The sequence below is a fragment of the Bos javanicus genome, chromosome 25, assembly GCF_032452875.1.
Source record: "Bos javanicus breed banteng chromosome 25, ARS-OSU_banteng_1.0, whole genome shotgun sequence".
Lineage (NCBI taxonomy): Eukaryota > Metazoa > Chordata > Mammalia > Artiodactyla > Bovidae > Bos > Bos javanicus.
The window spans coordinates 22,831,348-22,845,462 of NC_083892.1; the positions used below are offsets into that span (position 1 = coordinate 22,831,348).

Sequence of the window (14,115 nt, forward strand, 5' to 3'; positions counted from 1 at the left end):
TGTCATCATTAACATAAACCTCTTTGCTTAGTTTAATACTTTCTTCTTTAAATCAAATCTCACAATTACCATGTAGTTCATGCTTTCTTTTATTATCTGTATTTTATTTTTTAGCGCTCTAACTCATTGCCTATTCATTTATTTAATCCAATCAGTTTTCCTAAGATTCTGCCCTCGTTTACTTTGTTACCCAGTCAAGAGAAACGTGACTATTTTGAGACTGTTCTGTTAGTTCTAACAGAACGATTTTCTCTTTACTTCTCCATCTGTCAAGCTATCATTTCACCTTGAAATGTGAAATGTTCTTCAGTTTCCCAGGTAGAGCTAGTTACTGTCTCCAATATGTACATACAATATTTTGTATTTCTAGAATAGCCTTTAGCATGTTTTTCAAGTTATGTTTTAATGATGGCTTTGATAAGGAGATTTCATTCTCTCAGGTTTGAACTTCCCAAGGCCAAGGATGTTACAGCAGTTGGTATACTGGCTTCTCCTTATGTATCACTTCAGTTTTCACCTTAAGGTACAGGTAACGCAACACTTGTTTTTTTTCACATCCCCTGAAAAGTAAGTCACACTTCTCTAAGCATTAATAGGCGGTGCAGATCCTACTGAAGATTTTGTCGGGAAGCGATGGAGAGTTTTACATGACACTCCACACAGCATGCAACTACCAAAAAAACCCTCCTGCAAAGTGTCTCCTAGCTTGTTTCTCCTTGGATAAAGTTTCCAGATTGTCAGGCTTCAACTATCTTCTTTCTCTCACTGTTTCTGAGAATTCTCCTCTTTTTCCAGGGCAGGAAAACATAACCTCTCACCCTTTAATTTTGTGGTCTGTGACCTAAGTCTGATGCCTGGGTTCTTCAGGGCCTTCATAACTGACACCCCAAGCCTAGGGTTTGGAGAAACAGAAACCCTTTCTCTCAAATGATTTTCTCTGCTGTGAGTTTCAAAAGCCTATTTTTAAAACTAAAAAAGTGAGCACCCATGCTTTTCTTTCTCTTTGTGTCTCTGTAACTCTACCCTGAGGGCATGGATCTTAGAAGCTTTTGCTACTTCCTGGGTGGGGAAGATAGATAGAGAAGTAGGAGATGCTCTGGAATGAAGCACAGATTAAAGTTAGAAAATGCTCCTCAAGACGTACAGAGTGACATGGGCCACAGCGTAGGGTCACGGCCTTCTCCCGCCTCTCCATCCTTCTGCCAAAAGCTGCAAAATCTTCATATCAGAAACCAGAGAATCACTATGGGCCAGTGATGGGACTCGGATCAAGGTAGGAAGAGACCATGAGAAGGAGGCTTGGTTGGTATGATGACAAGTCACAGCTTTTTATCCTGAAAAAAGGATTTTTATTTTCTGTTTCATATTTAGACTGTGAACAAATCATCTCCCCTTCGCTGCCCTTCAGCTGTGCTGGAGTGGGCTTGGAGGGTCGTGACTCTCACCCTGGTTTACCAGGCACGGGCTAATGGGACTGAGTGCCAGTTTTACAGTCTCTTGAAGCCTCAGTCCTCTCACCTGCAAAATGGGCTACCAAGGCCCCACTGCTTTGCCCTGCATGGGTTTGTGGAGGACCAAATGAGCAAGTTGACATTGTAGTAATTGAGTCCTTTCAAAAGTGTAATATATGATGGAAAATGAGTGTGCAAAGCTTTGGGAGACCTGTTCTTGTATTCTGTCCTTCAAGGGCTTCCTGAGATATCTAACTTGCTGGCAAGGAAGACAAGGCATTCTGACAATGGTTTATCTGCCTTCTCTTGGGACAATAACTTTGCTGCTTCAGGGGATACTCATAGGTGCGCATCCAAAAGTGAACAGCAGAGGGCAGCCTGTGCTCAACAATGATAATATTCTGCAGGCTCCAGGAAGCTCGAGGATGTGGTGGCCAGGAATTAGGATAAAATGCTCATGCTGCTGCTGCTGCTGCTAAGTCGCTTCAGTTGTGTCTGACTCTGTGCGACCCCATAAACGGCAGCCCACCAGGCTCCCCTGTCCCTGGGATTCTCCAGCCAAGAACACTGCAGTGGGTTGCCATTTCCTTCTCCAAAGCATGAAAGTGAAAAGTGAAAGTGAAGTCGCTCAGTCGTGTTCAACTCTTAGCGACCCCATGGAGTGCAGCCCACCAGGCTCCTCAGTCCATGGGATTTTCCAGGCAAGAGTACTGGAGTGGGATACCATTGCTTTCTCCGAAAATGCTCATAGAATCCATTAATATTGAAATCTTGGAGAGCAGCTCAGGATTGTTGTTTTTGCTGTCTGTAGTTCTTGAAAATTATGGGTTTGAAAGGAACACACATTTGGTTTTGAAAGGTTAGAAAGGTACAAGAGTTTATAAGAAACTCCTTACCGTGGCCCTGTACAACCTGGTCTCCCTTTCATCTCTCTCCCTTCAAATCCTGTATTCTCCCCTGGCTCCAGCTCTCCCTTGGGAGCCCATCTTTGCTTTGCTCTTCCCTCTCCCAGTATGACTCTTACCCAAGATTTCAGTGAGGCTTGTTTGCTCACCTTCTTTACATCCCTTCTTCTTCTTTTTTGTAAATAATTTCATTTATTTATTTTTGGGTGTGCTGTGTCTTCCTGGCTGGGCAGGCTTTTCTCTAGTTGTGGCGGGTGGGGGCTACTCTCTGGTTGCAATATGTGGGCTTCTTTTGTTAGGAAACACAGGCTCGAGGGCACTCAGGCTTCAGTAGTCTTCATTCGCAAGTGTGTGGCCTTCATTCAGGAGCATGTAGTCTTCATTCTGGAGCATGTGGTCTCTGTATTTTCAGCTTCTGGGCTCTAGAGCACAGGCTCAATAGTTAAAGCACATGGGCTTACTTGCTCTGTGGCACGTGGGGTCCGCCCAGATCAGGGACTGAACCTGTATCTCCTGCATTGGCAGGCAGACTACTTACCAACTGAGCCACCACGGAAGCCTCATCACATCCCTTCTTAACACTCCCTGTCCTCATTTACATGGTGCCTGGAACACAGTGTTACAAAAATTTTTTTCCTTCACTAATCAGATAGGTGAAAAGTAGTCTCTTATTTGCTCAAAAAATTGAAAAGACATCCCTGATAAAAGGCAGAGCCTGACCCTGGCTTGCAGAGCCTGCTCACTGTGGGCAGGGTAACAAGCTCTGTCCTTGACTCTGGGCATGGTCCTGTGACTTGCTTTGACCAAAGGGGTATTATTGGATATGATGCAGGCAGAGGCTTAGTGCAGGCTCAGTGCTTGCTGTCTTGTACTTTCCTATTTACCGTTAAGAGCATGCCTCGGCTAGAGTGCTAGGGAATGAGAGACAGTTGGAGCAAAGCAGAGCCCGGGCACCTGGCAGAGGCTAATCCAGATAGCTGATAGCCAGTTGACATCCATGTGAGCAAGCCAGCCAAGCTCAGCAGAGCCACCTGGCTGACCCTCACCTCACCCCAGGTATATGTATTAAATGTCCTTATCCCACTGGTCTCTCCAGACAGACTATGAATTTAGAGAACTGTGGGGCCCAGAGCTCCAGGCTACAGAGGAGCCCTGGGGAGCCCCTGTAGCTATGTCTGGACCTGGGTCTGGGCCCTCTGCTGGGGCGTCCTCTACAAAGCAAGGTATGCTTTCCTGGTCTTTTATAGTTTCCCCAGGTCTGGAGAGCTCTGATGGTGCAGAGGCTGTTTGGCTGGGTTGGGAAAAAATCTTCATAATTGTCAACAAACTGGCCAGAGCTAGACATCTGATGGAAAGGGTCATGAGTGGCAGTGAAGGAGGCCGGCTGCTGCTGCCCGTGCCTGCCTGTAATGATGGATGGGAGGCCTGGGGAGCATGGAGACGTTTATGTTTCCAAAGGCAGGGCATTTTCTCCCAGGGCAAGGGGCTAGTGGAAACAGGGTAGAACAAATCACTTTACATTTTCTCTCTCTATTATTTTTTTCTTCTGATGAGAAATAACTGTTACTCCCAGGGCATGATAGACAAAGGAAACAGTATCAGAACTGCATGTTTTTTTGAAAAAATTTTTTCCTCTGAATTTTTAATCTTAATGGGACACTGACGTTTCAGATAATCTGATGGAAACTATGGACCCATTCCCCAGGGATAATACTTAGAAATACAAAGCTTTACTTTTGATGTCAGAGAATTTACAGTTTCTCTGAAACTGATTCATGGAAATTAGGGGTTTTTAGGAGAGAGAGAGAAACTGGAAGGGGAAAAAAGGAAGACAGAAGTAAAGATGATACCAGAAAGAAATGGGGAGACTTCAGAAATGATTTGTTGAAGAGTTTTAACCAAAGATTGCTCTGGTTCCAAATACATTCCCTCTTCACTCTGCACTAATCCTAGAACCTCTGCTTCTAAAGGTCAGTTCTTTCATTGATATTGTACTTCATGTATCATTCTGCCAGTTTGCCATTTTCAGTCAAGTATGTATATTTTAGATTCCTTCATGATGATATGCATTGATCTAGTTTATTCACTTTAACTTCTAGACAGTGTTCTATGGAATGAATACACAATCTTATTTATTCATTCCCTGATAAAGAGACATTTAAGTAGTTACTTTTTCCCATGCTACCAGTAGGAAATATCCTTATACGTGTCTCCTTGTATACAAATGAGTGAAATTTCTCTATGAACAATATCTAGAAGTAGAATCATGGGGTTATGAGTTTTTAAGTTTTATAGATACCTTGCTTTGTTCTCTGGATTCTATGCATCAATTTATAGCTTCCAACAGCAGTGTCTAAGGGTTGAACCCATTATCCTTTCTAGTGCTTATTGTTTTCTGACTTTTACATTTTAAAATGAATCTGATGAGTGTAAAATAATATACATATATTTTTTAAAATTTATATTTTATTTACCTCTTTTTTTGGCATTTGTGTTTCTCTTCTGCAAATTACCTGTTCATATTCCTTGCCCATTTTTTTTCCTTAGTGTATTGAAGGTGATCTCTTCTGGGGTCTTTGTCATTGATTTCTTTTAGTTTGGCCATAGCTGTAACTCCTTAAAATTTGGTAAAAAAAATAGATTAGCATGGTAGACAAGAAGGTCTGAATGTGGATTTAGGGTATTCAGTTTGAGTCCTGACTCTGATCCTAACTGGTTGTGTGAATTTGCACAAGTTTTTAACCTAAGCCTCTGTCTCCTCTCTTGTAGAATGGGGAATAACCATCTCTACTTTCCAAAGCCAATGTGAGGCTTAAGTACCTGATATGTATGAGTGATTGGTAGTTGAGTTGAAGAACCCAGATGAAATTGTCTCTATGCCCAGATGTGAACTTGCCTATGACATAGCCTCCATGAAGGAATTCAGACATCACTGTGGAACACAGCTCTCCTATAGGACAGCCCTGCTGTCCTTCATATGGTCCTAGGAATTGACTCACGGCGCTGGAGGCCCATAGACTTCCCTCAGGACAGATCCCATCTTCTCTGCCATATCCAGAGAAGCCTCATGAGGCTGTTATTGACCTGCACATCAGAACAATGGTTCTGGGATGCTGAAGCCCCTAGTGCCCACTCGGGAAACCAAATCACTTGGAATTAACAAGTCATTTGGAGTTAACAACAGCAACAACAAATCAATAGCTAACCTTTTGGAATACTAACAGAGTAAGTATATGTAAAGCATTTAGAACTTTGCCTAGCAAATAGAAAGCACTATGTTTGCATTAATAATAATACTAAGTAATGAAATAAATGCTTATTATTATTAGAAATAATTTAGTATTGTTAGAGCAAATAATAATGATAACTATTATTACTCTGATGATGAAATGCTAAGCATTGAGCTAAGGAGAATGGGTATAAATTTATTTAATCCTCATAGCCATAATATTTTTTATTATTTTTTTTAAGTGTAAGAAGTGCCAGGGGTAGACCTCCCTTGCCAGCATTTACCTAAGGTTCAGGTTTGTTGGAAATATCCTTCCTCTGTGGCCCAGGTAGAACTGTTGTACCAGGAGGAGAGTAATTTTTCTCCTTAGATGATGCTAACATCTCATCTAGTGTTTGTTTGTGCTGTGCTAAGTCGCTTTAGTTGTGTCTGACTCTTTGCAACCCTACCCTATGGACACCAGGCTCCTCTGTCCATGGGATTCTCCAGGCAAGAATACTGGAGTGGGTTATCATGCTCTCCTCCAGGGAATCTTCTCAACCCAGGGATCAAATCCACATCAATTTTGTCTCCTGCATTGGCAGGCAGGTTGTTTACCACTAGCGCCACCTGGAAAGCGCAGTGTTTATAAATTAAAAATTTACAAAGTGCTTTGCGTGTGTTGCTCATTGAATTATCATAACATCCGGTGTAGCAATGTTTTATCTCCTTTTTGAAATATACCCCACTCAGCTTCCATGAGCCATAGCTCCTGGGCATCTCCCTTTATCACCGGCCACTTCTCAATCTTCTTTTGCTGGTCCCTCTCCTTCCTCTAATCTCTAAATCTAAGAGTTCCTCAGAAGGTCTGATGCCTGGTTTCTACCTCCAGAGCTTCCGATTTAGTTGATATGGTGGTAACGTCTGGGCAGTAGCACATTTGAAAAGCCCTTTAGGTAATGTATTGAGGAGCCAGAATCAAGAACCACCCATCTATATGCTGAAGTTGTCCCCTTTCAGTCTGTATCTCAGCTCTCTTTTGGATCCGGAGAGTCTACTTGTCATGTTCACTTGATTGTCCCTTAGGAATTTCAGTCTTATTATGTCCCGCACTGAAAACTTGATTTCTCAGCTCCATTCCTCTGCTTACTTATTTCTCCCTTGTTTTTCATCATCTTAGCAAATAGCGTAATTGTTTCTCCAGTTGCTGAAGCCAAAGACCTGGGAGTTGTTTTTGATCCCCTCCCTTTTCCTTGTCCTCTTTTTTTTTTTTTTTCAGTCCATCAACAGGTACTGCTGACTCTACCTCCAAAATTCATTCTTAATCCCCTGTTTTCCTGCCACTATCTTAGCTAGAATCAGCACCATTATCTCTTTCCTGGATTATTTACTTCAGTGATGATCTTCACCCATTTTTCTTGTCTTCATTCTTGTTCCTCTCCAAAGCTGTCTCTGCAGTGTCCAGAGTGATCGTTCAATCTGAAGTGAAATCAAATTGTTTCATTTCCCCTCAATCATTTCCCGAGGAGAAGATGCCTCACTATGCCTTTTCAAGGTTCCACGGCTCCTGCTTCTCTCTCCAAACTCCCTTCAGTCCATTCTTCCATCTTACTCATTTTGCTTCAGCTGTACTGGACTTTTTTCTAGTTCTTGGAACACTTTCAGACTCATTCCATCACATCAGAGCCTGTGTTACTTCTTTTACTTTGATCATTCCTGCTTTAGTCTCTATAGACTCCTTACTCTTCATGTCTCAGCACATCAAGTGTCACCTGGGCAGAAGGGAGTGATTATAAATGGTATTGTATTTTAAATTTTGGCTTTTATATGTTATTATTAATGTGTAGAAATAGAACTGATTTTTGAATATTTATCTTATATCCCGTCACCTTGCTGAACTCATTTATTCTAGTTGTATTTTGTAGATTACTTGGAATTTTCTATGTAGCATATCATGTCCTCTGTAAATATGGACCACTTTATTTCTTCCTTTTCTCTTTCTTTTCATCAGTATGCTTTTTTCTTTTCTCTTCTCTTCTCTCTCCTCACCTTTTTTCTTCTCTTACGTTACTGCACTGGCTAGAACTTCCAGCACTATATTACATAGCAGTGACAGAAATGGATGTTCTTGCCTTGTTCACAACTGTCTAACCTTTTTAAACACAAAGTTGCATGATGCCATGGAGAGACAGAGCGTGAGTGTTAAAGTTAATCAAACTCATAGTCATACAGATCCTATCCACTATCTATGTGATCTTAGAAAATGATTTTTTATGTCCCCATGTTTCCTTGTCTCCAAAGTTGAGATAATAATATCCATGCCTTGGTTTTGTTAGGGAGCAGGCAAAGTGCAGAGGCTATGAGCTGGGTTACCTGGGCTCAGATGCTAGCGCAACCACTCTCAACTGTGACCTCAGGCAAGGTTTTCATCCTCTGTGCCTCAATTTCCTTTTCTGTTAAATGGGAAAAATAAGATTAACCACTTCATCAAGTTGTTGCAGAGATTGAAGGAGTTGATAAATGTAAAGTGCTTCGTATCTGGCAGTAAGCCAGAGAAGTGTTTGTCATTTGGCTCAGTGGCAAAGAATCTGCCCTCCAACGCAGGAGATGCAAGAGGCATGGGTTTGATCCCTGGGTCGGGAAGATGCCCTGGAGGACGAAATGGCAACTCACTCCAGTATTCTTGCACGGAGAATCCTGGGGACAGAGGAGCCTGGCGGGCTACAGCCCATGGAGTCACAAGAGTCGGTCACAACTTACTAAGTAACAACAATACTTAGCACAGGGCAGGTCCTTGGTAAAACTTTTCCTGACACTAAGTCTGGTGCTAACTAAAAGTAGTTAGATAACACAAGAACTGTGATGAGAAGCAACAGTCTCTGTTCCACCCTCCTTTCCTGTTCTCTGAAGGCAGCTGTTTTGAACTCTTCAAGCTGTTTCCCAAATGATAAGTTCCTTTACCTATTTCTTGATGTATCAACTTCAGGTATTATTTTTGTACATCCTGAAGTAATAGTTGAGGATTTAGCTCACTTATACTCCCTATCTCCCATCCTACTACTATAGTGATGTCACTGTTTATATAATTGAACCTTGAGCCAAATGAGGATTAGCGATGCTGATACCACACAATCAAGAATCCATGTATCACTTTAGATTTGGCCTTGTGTATCCATGGTTCTACATCCATGGGTTCAACCAACCATGGGTCATGTAGTACTGTAGTATATATTTACTGAAAAAAATTGGTGTATAAATGGAACTATGCAGTTCAAACTGTGTTCTTCAAGGGTAAACTAATCGTATGAATACTGGTGAACAATATCTATTATTGTTATGAAGAGTCAAGAGGTATACAGTGATTATATTTCTTATCTTGAAAAATTTCCGATTATCCTTCTTTTGTCCTTTTTATTTGTAATACTTGCCTTTCTCATATACATAGTTTTTAAAAGTGCTTTATCCTATCAGTTACTCTATCAAATTCATTTGTTTTTCCTGGAGACTTCCAAATCTTATATTGTTTTCTGTTACACAGCTATCATGATGGTAACAAAGAAATTTGTCTTTTCCCCTGCCAGTTCCAGCCTAATAGAATCCCCACACCTCTGATGGCAGCCACTGCCTGTGTTTCTCTTTCTTCCTTTTCTGTCCTTGCTTTTGATCAGTTCACCTCTTCTTCCCAGCTGTGTTCTTTCTTGATCCATTCTTTTAGCCTCTCAACAGTCCACTCATAGCAGTAGTATTATTACTCTGTCAGTCAACTTTTGACTTATTATAAATTAGCATTTTGAAGTGTTCTCATTTACATAGGGCACCCCAAAGAAAACTTGATCCATAGCTAAAAGGGCAGTTGTTCTAATGCTTATGTGATTGAGGCAAAGCCCTTGCAGGGAATAGCAAAGTAAGGGCAGCTGGTTATAATGAAAGGCTTAAGTAAGGCATAAATGCTTCAGGCATGACAAGAAGACAGACTGAAAGAATTGATGATCTGTTTCAGCAGAAAAATAGCCATCAAAAGAGGAAGCTTTCTTAAAGGAGTGCCCAGCCAAGGTGTGGGCCTTAAAAAAGCTGGATCCATATTTTAGGAGACAACAACCCCTTTGTTGACAGATCATAAGTCAAGAAACAAGTTTAATAAAGAATTCGTGGGAAAACACTATTTTAACATCAGGCTATAAAGTTGGCTCCGGTAGAGTAGGACTTAGGAAGGTTTTTGAACATATTATTGGTTGATATCAGAGGTTGAATTTAAAGGGCTACATTTTTAGATTTATGGAGGAATGTCCAAGCATCATGACTTTGGCCCTACTCCAGAGTCCCATGTATTATCTACACGAGTCCATTCATACATTAGTATGTACCTACTCGGCTTTCATTATGCGTTCTCTCCTTGTTAATTCCTGTTGTCTTTGAGCTTGAATCACCTCTAGGGACCGACTCTCACACTCTCCCACCTGGCTGCAGCACTTCTGTTAGAGCAACTGGATCGTGGACTCTGGAGCCTGTGTTGCTTCATGCAGTGTCCTTAGACTCCTCATTTGCCTTCTCTTGGTATCCCTGTCACTACTTAGGACTTTACTTTTCTCATCTTAGACCCATCCTGTGACCTGTACAGCCTGCTTTACTAAACCAACTACCAACACTGGTCCCTTGGCTGGTGCCTGAGCTGAGTCCACCCCAGTCCTTCTTTGCTCCAACCCATCCCCCTTTCCCTGTCACAGAAAATAGAGGATGTGGCAGGCCCTATCATTCAATCTCCCTGCATGTAGAATAACAATTTATCTTTTTAAAGAAGTATGACCTGAGGGTGAGCCACATACAGTATGAATTTCTAGAGTGAGGGGAAGTGGGGGTAGACTCTACATGGAAGTACACCTATAGGGACTTCCCTGATGATCCAGTGGCTAAGATCTGGCTCCCAGTGCAGGGGCCCGGGTTTGATCCCTGGCTTGGGAACTGGATCCCACATGCTGCAACTAAAAGATCCTGCATGCCACAATTAAAGATCCCATGTGCTACAGCTAAGATTCAGTGCAGCCAAATTAAAAGAAAGCACACCCACAAGTTTCAGAAGTAACTTTTGTTTCCATACTCAGCACCAATCTCAAGAATTGCCAAACTTAATTTCCTATTTTCTCCTTCTCAATCATTCTGCCAAATAACAGCAGAGATCAATGTGACACTGGATACGGGGGAAGGCTGGGTATTAAAGTCAACTTGTTGGGTCTTATAGCAGAAGAAGGTGGGTGAAACAGAAAGGTTGGAGATAGGCATTCTCCCATTCATAGGTGAGAGATATGTCCTCAGTCAAACTCATTCTCTCTACACTTAATGTGAAATTTTTAAATTTTTTTTGACTCCCTGAGATCACTAACACCTTTGGATCAGCCCTTAAAGAGGCCTTCTGGGAAGAGAAGCCCCTAAGGAAGGTTTTTCTCCAGCCTGGTTCCTCTGAGACATCTGGTATTCTTGCTGCCCAGCATCTAATCCTCCTTCTGGTAATAGAATCCATAATTTCCTTGGGGAATCACTTATTTCTCCTACTTCAGGTCTGATTGCATTTTAGGTTGCATGTAACTCAGGTGTGGCTGATATGGATTCTATTCCCTCTGTGTATTAGTGTCACTTTAGGGATGGCATGTGACCCAAGCTCGTCCAATCACTTGTGTTCACTCCGTTTGTTAGAGTGATTGGAAAAGAGGCATCCTCTTTCTGTGAATGTGTTGGGAAAATAAAACATAAACCTGAAACTAATGACAGGCATCTTGCTTCTGTGAAGGGTCAGCTTGCTTGGCAAGCAGCCAACACACAAGAAATCAGTCAAGAGATGGTAGAAAGCTAAACTGACCAGAAATCATCATTCAGGATCCAGTAATGCCTGAAGCTGTAGAAGTTTTCCCCTGACTTTACAGATATGTGAGCCAATAGCATTCCCTCTTTTTCCTTCCTAACTTCTTCCATCCTTTCTTTTCTTTTCCTTTCCTTTCTTTCTCTCTTTTTCTTAAATCAGGTTGAGTTTTTTTAGTGACAACCCAAAGATCCCACCAGGCTTTCCTGGTGGCTCCAGACTGTAAAGAATCCACCCGCAATGTGGGAGACTTGGGTTCAATCCTTGGGTTGGGAAGATCCCCTGGAGAAGGAAATGGCAACCCACTCCAGTAATCTAGCCTGGGAAATCCCATGGACAGAGGAGCCTGGTGCGCTACAGTACATGGGGTCACAGAGAGTTGGACATGACAGTGATTAAACCACCACCATTAGAAACCAAGATCTGGGTGTGGGCTGTGGAAGTAAGTAAAGGTCCCGACTATTTATAGCCAGTTGTTTTATCCAGATCCTGCACTATGAATTCCACAGACTCTGTGTGTAACACATTTACCAAGTTTTATAATGTACTCTCAGATATTTGTGTTCCCAGAGTTCAGTTAACATGCCTTAGGAGCTCACCTCTATTTCCTCTGTGCTGTACTGCTCAAGGATCCCTCCCATCTCAGAGCTTCAGCTGTGATACTATGTAGATGATCTACATTCCTCAGCATCAGCAACCCATTTGGGAATTAGAAACATACTTTACTCACATTTTATGAAACAGTTGTCCTTTAGGTGGAAGAATTCACAAGGTACAGCTGGAATTCTGAAAAATGTGGGCTGCTATGAGGATTTCTCATCTTGTAGTGTCAGCAGTCCTCAGCTTGTGAATGGGCTATACATTTTATCAGGGAAACAGTATTATGCAGCAGGTGGTTAGTTTCCTATGCTGGCACACAAGACCAAATTCACCCACAATGTAGATGACCAATAGCACTGTACCTAATTATTATGCAGGGTCAGTTACCATAGGGGATTATGTTAGAATAACGCATTCCAAGTTCTACCTGGAGAGAGAGTAAAATCTGTTTCCCATTGGATTCCTATCAGTTTTTATTTATACTTCCTACCATCTCTCACCCCCTACACTGTAGGGTGCCACTGTAAGGCTTCCATTACAATTCCAGGACCTACGATTTCAGCTGGAACCCCTGCAACTACCGTTTATGCAATGAGATTCCTTGGTCTAACTCAGATCTCCACTAAACATCAAATCTCTGTGACTAGTTACGGGCATCTTTATTGGCACGTAAAATTCAATATATGCAAAATCAAACTCGCTCCTTCTTCAAATTGCCACTCATATTCTCTAAAAGAAACCAAAGGAGTCATTTAAGACACCGCCTGCCCCCCTTAGGTATTTGCCATTGTCAGCCAGTCACCATGCCCCACAGATTCTCCCTTTAGATGCCTGTCACTCGGCTCCTTCTCCCCCAGCCTTGTGCTCACAGCCTCCATTAAGGCCTTCTTGACTTCTCATGGAGATCACAGCTTCAGTCTCTGAAATGGTCTCGCTGCCTGTCCTGTTCTCCACACCCTAGTCTAAGGGATTGTTTACAGTGTGACTCTGATCACACCACACCCTGCCGTCACCCCTCATGGTTCCTCACAGGATTTAAGCTTAGATTCCATCTCCTTGTCTTAGCCCACAGGCCTCCCTGTGATCTGGCTTTTGACAACTTCTCTTTTGTTTTAGCCATTTTGTGACCGACCACATTCATTCATTCAATTAACCTTTATCAAGGTGCCAGGAACAGTCCTTTCTTCGTGCTGAGAATGTAACAGTGAACAGAAACAAAATCTCAGAGCTTCATTCTAGTTGGGTAGACAAATGGAACCTATCTGAAGGCAATAAGTTCAGTGGAGAGACTTAAAGCAAGAAAGGAGTAGGGGGTGAGAGGAGAGGGTGGGACAGTTTAAAAGACGGTCTCAGGGAATATCTCACTGATATATCTCAGGTGATAGTTGAATGAAGACTTGAAGGAGCTGAGATATTGAGACATGCGGATATCTGGAGGAGGAGCTGTAAGTGCAGGGCCCTGGGGGTGATTTCAAGGATCTGTGAGAAGGCTGGTGGGTTGGAGGAGAGCAGGGCAGAGAGAAGTGGGCAGAGGCACATCATCAGAGGTCTTGTAGACCATTCCTTGTGATGACCTCAGCTTATATCACAACTGTGAGTGATATGGAAAACTATCAATCATTCTGATCCTAAGAATGATATGCTCTAACTTTATGTCTTAAAATGAGCTACTTGTTCCCTAGAATGTGTTATATCTTCTCCTGCATCCTAGTCTTAATCTACATTATTCTTTCTCTGAACACACCTCCCTATTTCTTCACTTCCCTAGCTTCAAATGGCGATTTAGACCCATGTCTGTACTCTCATAGCACGGTCACTAATACTTGTTTGTGGATTAAAGGAATAAATGAATAAAGGTGTTGTTGTTGTTCAGTCACCAAGTCGTGTCCGACTTTGTGACCACATGGACCGCAGCACACCAGGCCTCCCTGTCTCTCACCACCTCCCGGAGTTTGCCCAAGTTCATGTCCATTGAATCGGTGATGTCATCCAACCATCTCATCCTCTGTCACCCTCTTCTCCTGCCTTCAATCTTTCCCAGCATCAGGGTCTTTTCCAGTGAGTCGTCTGTTGCATCAGGTGGCCAAAGTCTTGGAGCTT

The 14,115-nt window shown here is 42.3% G+C and overlaps 1 long non-coding RNA gene across 2 annotated transcripts in view; it reads left to right on the forward strand.

The window, feature by feature from the left end:
* Nucleotides 1–14,115, forward strand: part of LOC133238411 (uncharacterized) — a 62,008-nt gene that overhangs the window by 25,763 nt on the left and 22,130 nt on the right. For both annotated transcript variants that reach the window (XR_009733524.1, XR_009733525.1), the window contains exon 4: nt 5,126–5,581. This is a non-coding gene — a long non-coding RNA (uncharacterized LOC133238411). The remainder of the gene's footprint in view (nt 1–5,125; nt 5,582–14,115) is intronic.